General features: G+C 38.4%; 1 protein-coding gene across 5 annotated transcripts in view; it reads left to right on the top strand.

Moving 5' to 3' along the window:
* SGCZ (sarcoglycan zeta) overlaps nucleotides 1-16,674 on the top strand; it is a 494,345-nt gene that overhangs the window by 61,693 nt on the left and 415,978 nt on the right. The gene's annotated exons all lie outside the window — the stretch shown is intronic.

Here is a 16,674-nt window from a genome sequence, read left to right as displayed (position 1 = left end):
TGTGCTCTTGCTGAGCACAAATGTTCGTTGAAAAAGGCACAGGAACAGAGTAACTAAAAATAGTAGGAAAGAATAGAGGCAGCAAGAAATAAGAGAAAAGACTGAGGGAGGAAAGAGAGATCTCAAGAAAGAGAAAAGAAAGAAGGATTATACTGAAAATGTAGATGTCAAGATGAAAGGAGAAAGCAAACAACTAATAGAGGAAGGAGTAAAATCAGAGTCAAAGTGATACTTGATATTAGATCTCTTCCACCTATGTTCCGTTTTTCTATTTGGGATCTCCTATAACATTAGTTCTCTATAGCTCCTAGTTTTGTGTAATACACAGTAAAAACAGATGTAAAGTATTAAACAATCAGAAAGTATTATTCAGTATTCATGTAGCATTCATAAAACATACTGCGCTTTCCAGGTGAAATTTATTTCAACTTCATGTTATTGTATCTCTGGGAATGATGTAGAAATGCACATCAGTTATATATCCATGGCAAACCCAAAGTTATAACAATTTTATTTTATCTATTAAATTATATTTCAAATGAAATGAAAAAAAAAAGGCCTTTTATTTTAAAAGCAAGGAGATACATCTAATGTGGATACATGGGAGGAAAAATTTGCATTATGCGTCAGGTGATGGTGAGTGTCTTATTTCCCAGACCCTGAGAAATTTAAGTCTGCAAAATTATACTGATGAGCTACTCTAGTTCTCACAAAACAGTATGAGCTCAGGACCTTGTTCTTCTTGTTGGCCTGAAAGTCACTTTCTGCCTTCCGTTTCTGCTCTGTTCATCTTGTCTGTGTGCTGGGAAATACCATTTCCCATATCTACCTTTTTTTTGGCAGACTTGCTCCCCATTACTTTCAGCTTCTGCTGCCTTATTCTTTTCCTTTTCTTGGTTCCTGCTTATGGTTGCTCTCTTATTCACTCTGCAAATCTCTTCCGTAGTTATGAATTTTGTTGTGATGTAGAACTTAAAATCAGGCTAGAACGACAACATCAATTTAACAGCTTTCCTCGTCCTTCCCTGCAGTGGGACAAACGTGTACTGAAGAGAAACAATGTGGAAGGTCATCAGCTGATATGAAAATATATACAAATGTATTTTTGAAACCTTAATTTATGAGGATGAAATCTGTGCCGTGAATTCTGAAGTATCTAGTAACAGTGACAAGCTTATCAGTTCAGCAAGGAAATCAGTCTGGTTGTCAGCTGCTTCAGCATGCTTTCTTGTAAGCTGAGAGAGTTAACGAGCGTTTTTCCAAGGACATGAAAGGCGAGCTTACAAGTGGAAAGTTAGAGTGCTCTAGTTAAACATTATCTAGAGTTATAGATAAGAATTTAAAGGGTGAAAAGAAAGGCATCAGTCTCATATTTCTACAACTCAACTATGCATTTTTACTCTGCAGAAAAAGAGAAAGAAATTGTAGATTAAGAGCAGTAGTTTCTAAAAAGCTGATTCCGGCAGTTGCTTAAGGCTGTGTAATCCGACAGATGTTTTATCGGATTTTTCTCACAAAACTGTCCCATTTGCTAAATAAATACAGTGGGAGAGGAGAATATTCTGCGTACTGATCTGTTATGTTGATTGTACTCAGGTCATAACCATATTTTAACATGCAATCTGTCTGCATCTGCCCTTTTGGAGCACGGTGCACGTAGTTATAAAGTTATAATCCAAATTCAGGAGCTGTGCTGTGAAGACACCAGGCTTTCCACCCGTATGTGCTGCACCAAACGGGTAAAAGGTGAAATCTTACTCTGCGTGTGAAGTTGTGAGGTGGTTCCTGGGGCGCAGCTGAAGCTGCTGCCTCTTCTTTTACCAGTCACTTCTAAGCAGCTCCAGAAACTAACTCTGAAGGAATTTCTTTGGTCACAGGTCAACCTGACCCAGACCCAGCTTGTGTCCCTCTTTGATCAGACTGAGGAGGAACCTCATCCCAAAAAGTGTTAAACGATTCATCCTGTAGGTCTTACTGAATCGCAAAAGCTGTCTTTAAGAACAGGAGAAATAGAGGCTACAGAAGGAAGCGGGGGGGGGGGGGGTGTTCAAAAAGAGTAGAATTCCTTTTACGTGGAGGTCCCATCTTTTTTTGGGCATTGAGGCTCAGGAGAATTGTGGGAAGTCTACTTGAAGGAAGAAGAGGGAGACAAATGTAGCCTTTTTAGGTCAACAGCTGTAAGAGCCGTACTGAACACAGAGCAGAACTGTGGGCTTGCTATAAACATCTATAACTCTTATTTAAAAACTAAAATGCTTCCCCTTCCATTTTTTTGGTAGTGTTTTTCTCCTCTATTTTGTACCTCCCTGTTTACTGTTACGGGGCTTCTTGCTGCTCTTCTAACAGTGTTAACAGGGTGTATGACAAGTAAGAATCTGATGGAGAAGACCTAGCACAACATTGTGGCCTTTGCATGCATTAGAACTACTTAACACTTTGATGTGTAATCAGAAAATGCTCATACGACCACTTCAGCAGAGATACTTAAGAGAAGCAAAGATTGCTAGAACTGCACAATTTGCAGAAAATAACTTTATGGCCTTGTTATTGCCTGGAAACATGGATTTTCAAAGCAAAAGCTACTAGGATGAAAGAGAATAAAAAATGAAAGGAGCATGCATTCCTCTAGCAAAAATAATCTCTTAAATTTCTGTGGTGATCATTTACACATGTTGGCACTTGAAAACTTGCATATTGTTTCCTTGTGTAGACCAAAAATGGATCTGTGCATTTAAACTAGGATAGATGGCAATGGTCATGTTATATGATGAAAGCAATAAAACAAAGAAAACCATAAAAAGTCAGCTACGCTTGGCATAATATAATTGTCCCTAGTGTCAAGAGAAGTAACATGTACAGCTAGTAGAAACCATAGAGACTATAGAGTATTATTGAAAAGACAGCAGGAATTACACAAATCAGGTCATACCTTCTAAAAAGCAAAAATTATTATGCTAATACTTAAGTGCCAAGTGCATTATTTAGTGATAGCTGTACAATTCCATGTAACACATATAATAAATAATACGCCTCCATGATTACATACTTTTTGGTAGCAAAAAAGTAGGTGATTCCTAAAGCAGAAGGCTCAGTTTTAAAAGGAAGGTAACCTGAAGTTATATCTTGAAAGCTATGTTTATTTTTCAGAAAATATGATACATAGTTATGACTACCATTCAAGATTTTAAAGTACAATAGCCTTGTCATAGTGTACTTTGAAATACATTGTAGGAAAGAGTCGTTGTTGGTGTATTTGAATATGAAATAAGAATTCTGGTAAATGGTTGCTTGATCTCAAATTACAGAACCACAAGTGAACTGGTAGATAAAAAACTTTAATTTTGCGAATAAGTATTGATCAAGATTTTAGAAGCACTTTCTCTTCCTATTCTCCTTCTACTTTCGGTCTTGAAATAAAGCTTAATAAACAATGAAAGAACTAAACAATTATGAGCTGAAATAATTTAACTGGAATTTTATCCATTTAATTTTGTTATATTGCCAAAAGAGAGAGCTTGTGGCTTTTTAAAGAAGAGTTGAGAAAACTTATTTTAAAAGGGTGCTTTATAATAAAAAGTCACACAGACAGGATCCAGTTCTTCTTAATGTCCCATTTTTCTTTTTTCATCAGTCTGACTCTGCTTAAAATAATCTGGATTTCAACAATGTAAATGAGAACAAAACCTGAACCATAATGTTTTATTTTAATTGCATACAAATATAACGGAAAATGTGACTATATGTAGATTTTGGAACTCACTTTATATTGCATTATGTTGCAGTTAAGAAAGTGAATATGACAGTTTATTTTTATCATGTATTTAACTTCCGTTTAATGTGCATTACAATAACTTCTTTGTAGAATGCAACTTTGTTAATGTCCTGAGTGAATTTACAGTTATGACCCTCCCGCATTTCATTCAGTAGCACGAGGAGTGCTTAGGGCTTTATCACTTATTTGAAAAATATCGCACAGACAGCAGCTGGTGCATAATTAATATTGGCCTCTGCAATTAAAGCTGATACTTTAAAGTAGGCAAGTTTCTGGTCAGACCAGGCTGTAAGCAGTTGATTTAATTTTGCTGAACTTTATTTGAAACTGCAAGCCCTAGGAAAAGCATGCGCTCTTAAACTGGGTCCTAAAGCCTTTTTGGCTTTTGTATCTAAGGGTTGTTTCAGTGAAGAAGCGAGGAAAGAAGCAGTACTTGCTGCATTTCGCCACCTAACAAGTTACATCGAGCAAGTTTTCTGTGTGGGGTGGAGGACTGCTGATGACCAGAGGATATTTTTCTTTCCACTTTGGGGACACGTGGGGCTTTTGATAAATTCTGTATGGTTATGTCTCTGTGCATGCATGATGCACGTACCCTCTGCTCTGACCCACTGCCTGCCACTGGCACCCATTCAGAGCCTAGAAGGTTTTGTCTGAGTAGTTACAATGAACTTTCTGCTCACCCTGGCTTATGTGCCGAAACGAACACATACTGAATGAAGGAGTAGTGATAGGACGAGGGGCAATGGCTTTAAACTAGAGCAGGGCAGGTTTAGATTAGACATTGGGAAGAAGTTCTTCACAATGAGGGTGGTGAGACACTGGCACAGGTTGCCCAGAGAGGTGGTGGAGGCCCCATCCCTGGAGACATTCAAGGCCAGGATTTGATGAGGCTCTGAGCAACTTGATCCAGTTAAAGATGTCCCTGCTGACTGCAGGGGGGTTGGACTAGATGGCCTTTAGAGGTCCCTTCCAACCCAACACATTCTATGATTTGATTCTATGAACATCCTTCCATCCCTCAAGTTGCTTTCTCTACAGTGAGCCTTTAGGTGTTTGCAGAGCAGTGCCACAGCCTCTCCAGGCTCTCCCCACCTTCTCCAGAGAAACAAAAGACTTCATCAATGCAGAGCTTATATTTATTCTCATTGCAGTTTCATACTCCTAAAGAGTCCCAATTCTGTTTCTAAAACCTGGGCTGACTGTTACCATCTGTTTCTCTACTGTGCCATAATTTCAAGACAATCCTAGGAACGGTGTTGAAAGCTTTGGAAGGATCCAGGTAATAGTCTAAGCATTTTTATAAAGAAATTGATTCCATCAAAGCATAAATAGGGTTTCAAAGTATGGTATAAAACTTCTAAAAATGATGTGGTGAATTTCATTGGGTTTGTACATTAATGCACTCAAAGGATTTGAGTTATTTCAGTTGTAACAGAAAGGGATCTAAAGTAATAGGTAAAGGTATTGCCAATATGTAATAAAGTCTTGGAGGTTATGGAGCAAATATGTTCTTCAATTACAGTGGCAGGACAAGGACAGAGTAAAAATCTCATGTTTATATAGGGAATGTTCAGCAAGGGAGACCAGGTTTTGGCTCCATTGCTCTTGCTGGACTCTCTGCAGCTCTCCCTACAGCTTGCATGTCTCTCTAATGCAGAAGAGTAGGAATTCCTGTCTTGGAGGACCCTGCAAACCTCTCTACCTTGCATCCTCCTTATTTCTTCCCCCTTTAACAATAATGTGGTTGTTAACAGAAAACAGGTCTTAGCTATAGCCCGTTATTTAGATAAAAACCAACACAGAAATATAATCTGGGCTGCAGAAATGTCATAGAATCTTCACCTAGGTTCAAAGGAACCTTTCAGATCGAGTCCAGCCATCAACCCAACTCTGACAAAAACCATCTCTAAACCGTATCTCTAAGCACTATGTCTACCCATCTTTTAAATACCTCCAGGGATGGTGACTCAACCACTTCCCTGGGCAGCCTGTTCCAATGCTTGATAACCCTTTCGGCGTAGAATTTTTTCCTCCTATCCAGTCTAAACCTCCCCTGGCACAACTTGAGGCCGTTTCCTCTTGTCCTATCACCTGTTACTTGGGAGAAGAGACAGACCCCCACCTGGCTACACCCTCCTTTCAGGGAGTTGTAGAGAGCGATAAGGTCTCCCCTTACAGTATTTATTCAAAATTGCCCTGTATGTATTTTAGGATAGTCTATAAAAAAGCAATGATGTTGATATTGTTGATACTATGAGTGGTATATCTACTTCTGTTAAAATTATTTTTGCTGTTTTCACGATAACAACAATAATAGCAATATCATGTGACCACTCGTCATCTGTCATACTAAGTAACTGATTTCTCTTACAGAAATCAATGGAGAAATGGCATATATTATGATGTCATATCTGCATACGCATACAAGTGGCTTTTTGGAAATAATGTGCAATTTTATTAATTATTTTTGAGCATATAATTTTTATTCAGTTTTATTAAATTAATTTCAAAGGCTGCCCTCAAAGTAAAGAACTATGCTGAGTGAGGAAGAATAATGAAATAGTCTTCAGTAATGGTTCAGTTTCCTGATAATTAGAAAACATTGGGCTACATGTAATGCTATTTTTGGTTTGCCAATTTCTGAAACTGGCCTTTATGATAACTTTTGCTCACAGACAAAGAGTAATCAAACATAATTCAGCCGGAGTAGCCAAATGAGTAAAGGTGTTATGTCTACATTTACTTAAATTGTTGGAAGGAAAGCGCTATGTTTTTCCTTACTGCTTCAAATGAAATTGCCGAGCAGATAACTTCCTACAAATCATTATGCTGAATGGAACTAACAAGCAGAACTATATTTGTACAACACTGACAATTTTTTTGGCAAAAAGAATATTTATTAACTCAAAATATTTAGCAAATTCATGTCTGTTTCAATAAGTTGCTTACTTCCAAAGAGACTCTTCCAGAACTTCAGGAACAAAATATTTTGGCTTTTAGATGTCTCAAAACTTTCCTTTGTTTGGAAAGTCTGTTTGTTTTTTCATACGAGCATTTTTAAGGGGCAAAATGAAACCAAGTATTTCAGCTTTTTTGGAGTATTTGTGGCCCAACTTAATGATTGATTTTTTTGCAGATTTTCAGGATGGACTGAAAAATCTGTCTCTGAACAGAACAAACTAAGAATTTTGAATGAGTAATGTTGAATGCTTTATCCGAATAGAAAGCTTTCAGCACTTTCATTGGATTCTTTGGTTGTTCTTAGAGTTTTGGAAAGTTTTCTTGAGACGCTGGAAGCTTTTAGACTATGGCTACTGTACTTACAGTACTCCGATGACAGAGCAGCATATGTCCCCGGGCAGCAGTATACTTTGGAAAGGGGGCTTCTGTACCTGAGACATTGTCTGGATTAAGTGTTTTAGGTGGGCAGCTAAGGTGAATGGTAGAGTTGAATCCTTTGTATTTGAGAAGTGCAGTCAACTAATTCAAATAGACATCTACCTGTGCATAGCTCTTAGCCCCCCTCTTTAGGTAAACAATTTATCTAAAAATATGCAGGGACTGATTGTTTAGTCTCCTTTCTCCTGGTGCAGATCATGATATGCCTGTCTAAGAGCACAGAAATTTAGCTCAGGTTGTCTCAAGATGACTTGTATGTGCTCAAAGGTCTGATTTTAGAGTTGCAGGAGCACGAGCCCCCAGTGACAACTGCTTGATGTGGAGAGAGGAGTTCCACACCTGAGATTACCGACTGGTGGAAACATGTTCTGGTGCCTTCAAGTGCACACTGAAGCAGACAGGCAGAAAAAAAAAAAAATCAAACTAAGAAAAACTGACCAAAAAATGTTGCTGGTGTGAGATGATTCTAGCTATTATTTATTTTGTTTTTAAATTGAAGCATCACTTCTAAATAACCTGATAACCCCCACCTCCAGTTCCAGTATTCCAATATGGCGTTGCTGAATGTTGTTAATTATTGTTCTTTATCAAGCTAATCAGGCCGTAGACAAATATAACAGAAATGATTATCACTCTCAATAGTAACAGACATTGAATGAACCTAGAGGTTCATTCAATAACCTCTAGGTTAATGTCTCCTAATATAACTAAGAGATTAATTATTAGAGAAACAGAGCACTTGAGTGATGTGCAAAGGGCTGCTGAGTGATTAAAAAGACTGTTAATCTTGGACTGAGTATTTTTGCTAATTGAATACTCTCAGTGCAGTAAAGCACATACACGTGGATTTGGAATCACTTCATTCCATATGGGTTGCAAAGAGTAACAAGACAGTTATAACTTTTGTACGCTAATGGACTCAGATTGAAGGAGGTCAGCTATATTAGGAAAAGGCGTGAATAACTTCATTAATCCTGTTAGCCACCAACCTTCTGGCCTGAATTTTTCATCAGTCAGTACTTAGTGTTTTTTGCCTTTTCAAAGAACATTCGTTTACTTTCAGTTAATTTTTCACTTTTTCAAGTTCATATCAGTTAACAGTTTGAGGATAGAATGTTTTTCTATAAAGTATCAGGATTTGTACCCTGTGAGTTAAATAACGAGAAGATCGGAGAGGGGGGAAAAGGTAATGAAAAACTGAATTTACAAATGTATACAAAATGTCTCCTAGAATTCTACAGATAACTTTAGGGTTTTTTTCATTTGTTTTTAACCTCTGAATTATGTTTTTTAAAATCTGCTTTTAATGCAGGCTTGTATGTGTAGTTAGTTGTAAAACAGCAGCATTATGGTCATCTGTGTTTGAGATACAATATTGTCCCTCTTTGCAAAGAATTTACCTTCTAATAGCAATTCCATCTAATTTAATAAACTTCATGAAATATTCAATGAAATATCCATGAAATAACCCCCCAATATGGTTGCTGTTTATTCTTTATTCATTGTACTTCTGCTTTGTGTTTCTTATGTGGGGTTTACTTGATATAAATACATTCCCAAATGATCATAAGAGGAATCTTATTAGATTAGAAAAAGGTCTTAACAAAACCCCTTATTTTGTTGAAATGCACAAAACCCGCACGTGTGTCACCTGTGGCCAATGCAGCTATAGTGGAAATCGGGTATAGTTCGCTACAATTATTCTTTCTGTGCGTCTAGAGATGGCTTAAGTTATCATACTCAGAGTGTGAGATGAACTCAGAACATGTTTCAGTCTCTCCAACCTGAATTAATATGTGGTTAAAATTAATTTTCTGAAGTTAAACTTTCAAATCAATGCATTCATGCATTGGATTTAAAAAAAAAAATAACGTTCAAGTGCTCTGATTTAAGACTTCTAGAGCATGTTAGTCTTAAAAGCCTTGTGCCTGTCAAAGCAAGCACAAATAATTCAAATTCTTTGTAGCTATTGACTAAAATTTGCTTAATGGCCCCACCCACACAGCAGAATTTCTTTCTAACCATCTAGCATGTAACTCTTCAGTATCTTTGAATGGAGAATCCCACCTTTCCAGCAATTTGGTATACCTGAATGCTGGTTGTTCTTAGACAGAAAAAAAAGTTGCTAAAAAGACTCAAAACACTTATCTGCCCTTCAAATAGTAGTATTTAAACAAACAAACATACAAAAAAAACCAACCCAACCCACCCACAATCAGGTGCTTTATACTGTAGGAGGAAAAACTGTCACATATTGCAGCTGCAATTCGTGTCTTTTCCGACTGGCACAGATTTTCATCAGCCTCAACAGATGTATCACAGTAGGGCAGCACAGGACAAGCCAGGTCAGCACAGATCAGACTAATGCATGGCTTCCTTTTACGGCAGTAGTAAATTAACATTTTTATAGCATTCCTAGACACTAAAGCAGAGCAGTAATTTGGTGCATGATGTTGTGTCTAAGCATATTTTAAACTGTTCAATGGGTAGTTTTCTGAAGGTTAGTTTCCATGTTTGCTTATACCTTATTCATTGCTCAGTTACTACATCCGTGTCCCTTGGATGTTTTTCCTCCTTGTTAGCCACAGATAAGTTCATTAAGCTTTGCCCAACATGGGAAAGGAAGAATCTAGGTGGTGAATGTTCAGTATATGCTATTACACAGTGATTCTTAAACAGATTAAAACTACTGAGGCATTCAGTAAATGACAGTCTCATGCTAGAAGGTTAATATTTGCTAGTTTATCACAGCTTAAAATTATGCAAAATTAAATTGGAAGCATCTTAGCATATTCCCTACCTTCAGGTGTGTAACAGACTTTTATTATCTTTCTATAAACAAATACTGTATTTCCAAAATACGGTGACTGTATTCTTGTATCTTTCAGTCAACAATGGTTTAAAATATGTTTCTAAAGGCCCCCGTAAGCCATTAAGGTAGCATAATGTAGTCCTGTGTATCTCTCTGAAATTAATTACATTTCTAATACTTCAGCAGATAGTGATTAAAGGCGTATTTGGCATTTTAATTTAACATATATTCTTTTACACTTCAGTATGCTGATAAATTGTTTGGAATGAAGCTAAATTTCATAAATTACAAGGAATCTAACAGCAACAACAAAAAGTTCTGAAAGCTCGAATTGAATATTTTTGCCTTTTAATCTTCTGAGAGTCGCCTGCATGAGCTTCAGTCTGTCATAAGCATCTGCCGAAGATAAAATAGAAGTTGCTAAAAGGAGGAATGAAACAAAGACGGGGGAAAGAAAAAGAAAGAAATTAAAACTCAGAAAATGGTATCTTGCCACAGATTCACAGCATGATTTAAAAAAAAAAATAATTAAAAAAACCCCAAACAACAAAACACCAGCTTTGGAGCTGTCATTCAAAGTCTTAAAACAAATATATGAACTTCTTTGTGTATGGTGAGAACCTCTGTCACTGCTGTACTGGATGGACTGCTTGGTAGGACTAAGTCAGTTAGATTGGATATCATGAAGAAACTCTTTACTGTGAGGGTGGTGAGGCACTGGAACAGGTTGCCCAGAGAAGCTGTGGCTGCCCCATCCCTGGAGGTGTTCAAGGCCAGGCTGGATGGGGCTGTGAGCAGCCTGGTCTAGTGGGAGGTGTCCCTGCCCATGGCAGGGGGTTGGAACTAGATGATCTTCAAGGTCCCTTCCAACCCTAAGAATTCTATGTCTAATAACAAGGTAATATCTGAAAATCAAGTATTCTGAATTTGATTGAAACCAAATTCTTCTATAAACTGTAGGAATTCTACAGTCCTCAGAGGGTGTTACTGGACTTTTGATATCCTTTCTGGATGAAGGAGCCATTAGATTTTGTATACTTATCCCTAAATGCAGATTTCTCTCTTCCTCGTGAGCAGGGTTTAAAAAAGGGGAGAGCTTATGCCTGCCCATTGTCAGACAACTTCTGTCCTTCCCTATCTTCTTTGTAGCTGCAAGAGCTGTATGACTAGGAAGGAAACTTAAGCGGTGCCACAGTCTTTCTCTAGACATCCTAATTTTCCCTGAAGCCATTTAGTGATAAAGAAGGGAAGTAGGTTATCTAGCAGAAAAGGCATTCTTGTTTTCCCAGCAAACGTCTATATGTAACAGTAGTGCTATACTTTTGATGGGTCTTCCTTAACCTGTCCAGTGTGTTTATCCACTGTGGTTAGGGAAATCCAAGTATCGTGCCCAAACTGCTTTGTTGTGGATCTGCACATTGGATCGCTATGGACTAAAGCTAAGAAGTTTTCAGATAATACTTAACAAGTACCAAGACTATTTAGCTTCTAAGGTACACCTGCATTTCTTACATGCCCATTGCCATATGATTATTTAGTCTTTACGGTATTTCGGCCGTCTGAATATTCAGAGACAGAGAATTTGTCAGAAACGTGCTTCAGTTTAGAAAAACATTTCATTTAGAATCTACGTTCTAAATATTTATCATTAATTTCTTCAGCATTAACCTGGTCCTACTTATCTAAAATCTACAGTTCCTCCACGTCATAATTTCGGTCAAACAACACTAATGATAATGATTCACAGTGTATGAAACCAAACGCAGACTGTAAATACCTGTAACTCATCTGCTTAGAACTGCTCGGTTCACCTCTTCGGTGTTTTGAATTGCTGAAGACATGCTGGGTCTCTAAGGATCAGGAACTCCTGCTGCCAGAGAGCAAGAAATGTGATATTTCTGGTTGTGCCTTAAAGGACCAATTGTGGACAAATCGTATCACAGCATCTGATATGTATGTGCGTTATTTCATTCCTGCACTATTATATCCCTTGCTTTGAAAACGTGACTCCAAGTCTCCTGATACAGTGTTGTAAATGCCATTTTATTATGCAAGCCAGTAGTTGAGCAAGAAGAAAAATATTTAGCCCACTTCAGCATAAGGAAAAAGCTTTTTGAAAAATTGACCTCTTATTATTTAGTGCTGGAAGCTTGCCTTAAAATTTAGCTTGGATTTTTTAACTTCAGGACTGAAAAAAATCCAAAAATAAGGTAGCTGGGGAGGGAAAAAAAGCCCAAACAAAAAACCCCAAACTTCTTCGCATTCAGTTTTTGCATGAACAGATATAGTTACTATATCTATTTAATGTCAAATAATATTAATTGTATAAATATACCTGTAAAATTTCTGGCCTAGCACTGTCATCCACCAAGTATAAACCATGCTTGCAAACAGGCCAAATATAAACTCTAGTAAACACAAATAGAGTATTTCCTGTTAAAATAACTGTCTTTTACTCAAGCTCAGGATATCTACCCAAAGAATATAATGAATTATTTGTTAAGTAAGTTTTACAGAACCTTAAGATATTTTAACAACAGGTCTCAAATTATTATATTCTGATTAATTTTTATATGGAACAGGAAAATTTGGAAGTAACTGACCTTTAAGTGGTAAAACCATTTCTGCTGCAGATGATATTGTAAATGAAATTCCATTATAATGAGGGTAATGTAGCAACTATAGCAATCACATTACAGTAAGGAAATTTTAGCCTTGAAAGATTTAAAAGCTAATTACTGAATGCCGTAGTGAAACAAATGGAACTCTTTATTTCTCTTGCGGTAATATCCGAATTGCTACTAAGCGTTTCCTCAGTGAAGATACTTTCTAAATGATGGTAGGTCTAAATATTCCTCTCCAAGCTCCAAAATAGTTTTTGCACAGCAGCCGCCTTCAGTCTTACTGGCGCAGTTGCTCTCTGCATGCCAGTAGAGAAGCAGCCCTGAGGAAAAGGTGAAGTGTTTCTTCATCGGGGTGGGTGATGAAGATGATGTCCTCTTTTACGGCGCTGATGGGAATCAGCTGGAGTCCTGCCCTGGCAGAGAGTGCTCTGACTCTTGCCTGCCTTGCTTGGGTACAGCCCCCTGCTTGTCCTGAGGGCATCAGCATGGATCTCCTGGCATTTGCTCTTCCTTGTGGTCATCCCTTTTTTTCGCCTCACTGAATACCCTTTAAAAAGCTTTCAAAAATAAAACCTTCACAGAATAACATTTTTGAAAGGCAACGGGAGAGCTCATGAGTAAATTGGGTTTCTCGTGCGATGTATAACACACAAAAGAACCTGCTATTTGTGTGTAATTTTAAAATTTTTAGATTGGCTCTCCATATTTAAACTCTACATAAAAGAAAAAAAAAAGGAAATAAATAGCACAGTCTGAATTTTGTTTATCCTCTACTAATTTAAATCTTAAAATAACCGTAAATTATCTTCAGGGAGAGTAACTACTTGAAATTATACGTTATTCTCTCAAATCAAACAGGCGAAGAGAAATGTTTCCAGTTAATGCATTTTGAGTTTATATCCTCCTTTAAACGGTGAGCGTAAGTATTTACCAGGGTACTTTCAGGAGGCAGTATGTGCAGCCTGAACAGACATTGGCAGCGCAACATAAACGACTGCTGTGGAAAGCAGAGAAAAACTCCAGCGGATGCGTGTCTGCTTCTCTTATAAATGACTTCCAGAGGTCTATGATGCTGGCGTTGTATCAGGCTCCTGGAGTCTCTGAAACTGTTGGACTAGAGGCATTAAAAGGAAGCATGGATAGAAGCGAATGTTAGTGGGACATAGACAAAGGTTCACATCTTTCCAAAGGAACAAGGTGCACTGCCTTGTACAGGATTACAACCAGGATTGCAAGGAGCTGAGGCTCAGACGCCCATTAAAATATCTGAATCTTGGATTATTTTCCTGTGAGGTACCGTTCTGGCAGTCAGGCTTTGAGGAGGACTGACTCCTACAGAAAAGCAACGGTGCACAGCACAGGGGTTTCGCAGAGAAATGAGCACCAAAGTGTCTCACTGTGTGCTCTTGACCCTTTGGTCTTTTTCCACGATGAGCCACATTCCTTTATTGTAATGGATAACTCTCATCCTCAGAGAGGGATGTCACATCCCCCTCCCCCCTAAAGATAACGGGAAATTTGCCAGTAACTTCAATAGGGACAGGAATAAGTCATTTATTCTCTACTATCCAAACACATAAAAGCTTTCAGTTTATGAATAGGTAGTTTCATCCTTTTCTTCTAATTTTAGAATCTACTTTCAAATGGTCAGGGGCTGGACCTTCAATGAGAAAACTTAACTAGGCTGGGCTACTTACTTAGGGACCTGGATACTATGAATAACTCTCTCATAAAGTAAACTAATTTTTTCACCTGCTGTTATTCTATAGTGTTAGTAGTACAGACGGAATTATTTACAGATTTCCTAAAAGATAGAACTTCCCAAGATGCCTCTTTTTTTAATGGACATCATCAAGCGAAAACCAGAATAACTTCAGTCACATCCTGTAATCTTACAACCTTGCTGTAATGTTGGATGCGTTCATTTCTTAGTCTTTCCTGCTTCTTTGGTTAAGCATGCAACCGGCTGCTATTTTACATTCTCTGCAATTAGTAGAATTGGGTTATGATACAGGAGAGATAATGGAACCCAATCACAGAAATGTCTTAAGAGAGAACCCTTCAGGGGAATATTTGGGAATATTTGAATTGCAAGTTCAAATGCATTTTCACACTGAATAATCCTTGCAGAGTTGAATTTCATGAAAGAGTGAACTTGGTTTGCAAGACTCGGGAGAGATGATTATTAGCTGAACAGCTTTGTTTCATTATATGACTGCTAATTTAATATTCTCTTACAAGCTTAAAAATAGACATTTTCATGTCATTTCCCTTAAAATCATGCTTGTTTGACTTCTCTATCTTAAAAGGTACAAAAATACTTGAAAGAGTAGTTCTCTTTATGCAGAAACATTTTTTTTCTGGCAGCTACGGGGATTTGTTATATTTGGAATATTTCACATTTGTTATATTTTTGCAGAAGGAGTTTTTTCAAAGTTACTGTACCACATTACAGTTATCACAGAACAAATGAGGTTGGCCAGGACCTCTGGAGATCATCTAATCCAGTCCCCTGCTCCAAGCATGCTCAGCTACAGTAGGTCAGGACCGTGTCTAGTTAGGTTTTAAACATCTGCCAGGATAGAGACTCCACAACCTCTCTGGGCAACCTGTGCTGGTATTTGATCACCCTCACAAGAGAAATGCTTTATTACATTTAAACAGAATTTCCTGTATTTCAGTTTGTGCCTCTTGTTCTGTGGCAGTGGCCACAGAACTCTCTCTTGTTCTTGTTCAGTGGCACAGGGTGCCACTGAAAAGGGTCTGGCTCCACCTACCTCTCCCCATCAGATTTTTATATAGAATCATAAAATTGTCTAGGTTGGAAGGGACCCTTAAGATCATCGAGTCCAACCATCAACCTAACCCTGCCAAAACCAACACTAAACCATGTCCCTCAGCACCCATCTTTTAAGTATCTCCAGGGATGGTGTTTCCACTGCTTCCCTGAGCAGCCTTTTCCAATATACATTGATGAGATCCCCCTGAGCCTTCTCTTCTCCAGGCTAAACAGTCCAAATTCTCTCACCTTGGGCCTTGTAGGAGAGGTGCTCCAGTACCTTAATCATCTTTGTGGCCCTTTGTTGGATTTATTCCAGTATCTCCAATTAATTCTTGTGTCAGGGAGCCCAGCACTGGACCCAGCACTCCAGGTGTGTCTTACCAGGGCTGAGTAGAGGGTAAGGAGCCCCACTTTTACCTGCTGGCAATGCTCCACAGCCCAGGAGGCTGTCGGCCACCTTTGCCAGAGAGGCACGTTGTTCATGGCCAACTTGTTATCCACCATGGCCTTTTCTTTCAAGCTGCTTCCACAGTTTAGTTGGATATGGCGAGAGGAAAACATTAGAGGAGTTATTGAAGGGATTGAAGGGACCAAATTTTCTTTCAAATATATGACTTCACTCTTACTTACATTCCTGTGATGACTGAAGCCAGCCCAAAGTGGAAATTTAAGCACCTGATTCTAATTAACCTCCTTAATACTAATTAATCTCACCAACTCTAAATGCAGGGGAAAGGGTGAGTTGGTGTGTTATTTAAAAGCTGCTTAGGGGACAGAGGTTCCTGAAGAGTACTGGAGAGCAAGGCAAGGAGCTAATTTAGTAGGTGAGCTGAAGTTACGGTGTTGAAAGTAACCTGAGGGGTATGTCTAAATACCTTGTAATTTAAGCCCCAAATTAGGGTGGAGGAGAGGGGAAGTACAAGGAAGGAAGATCAAGGACTAACTTTGTCTGTCAACAGTTCCTCAAACTATGAAATACAAGCTTCTGGAGAGCAAGTTAAAGTACTTTTAATCTGTAGCGGAGGTCTCGTTATGTTAAGTAACAAGAAGGACGACTGAGTAACCTATCCTTCTTAATCTAAATTTGCGCTGTAGACATGTCCCCCGACTGAAAGGGTTCATTTGCTGACATACCTCTGGGGTTTGTATCTGACATTCTCTTTTTTCCCAGTAACATGTGTCCGTGTGCCCCCTTCCCCAGCCACCTCTGTGGTCCTTGGTCCCTCTGACGTGAAAGCAGCGCTCCCGGAGCTGCTGTCTGCACCGTGCTCCTGTAATTGAG

Source organism: Chroicocephalus ridibundus, chromosome 5, assembly GCF_963924245.1.
Source record: "Chroicocephalus ridibundus chromosome 5, bChrRid1.1, whole genome shotgun sequence".
Taxonomy (NCBI): Eukaryota; Metazoa; Chordata; class Aves; order Charadriiformes; family Laridae; genus Chroicocephalus; species Chroicocephalus ridibundus.
The sequence above is the reverse complement of the archived record's forward strand: the minus strand, read 5'-3'. Positions and strand labels throughout refer to the sequence as shown.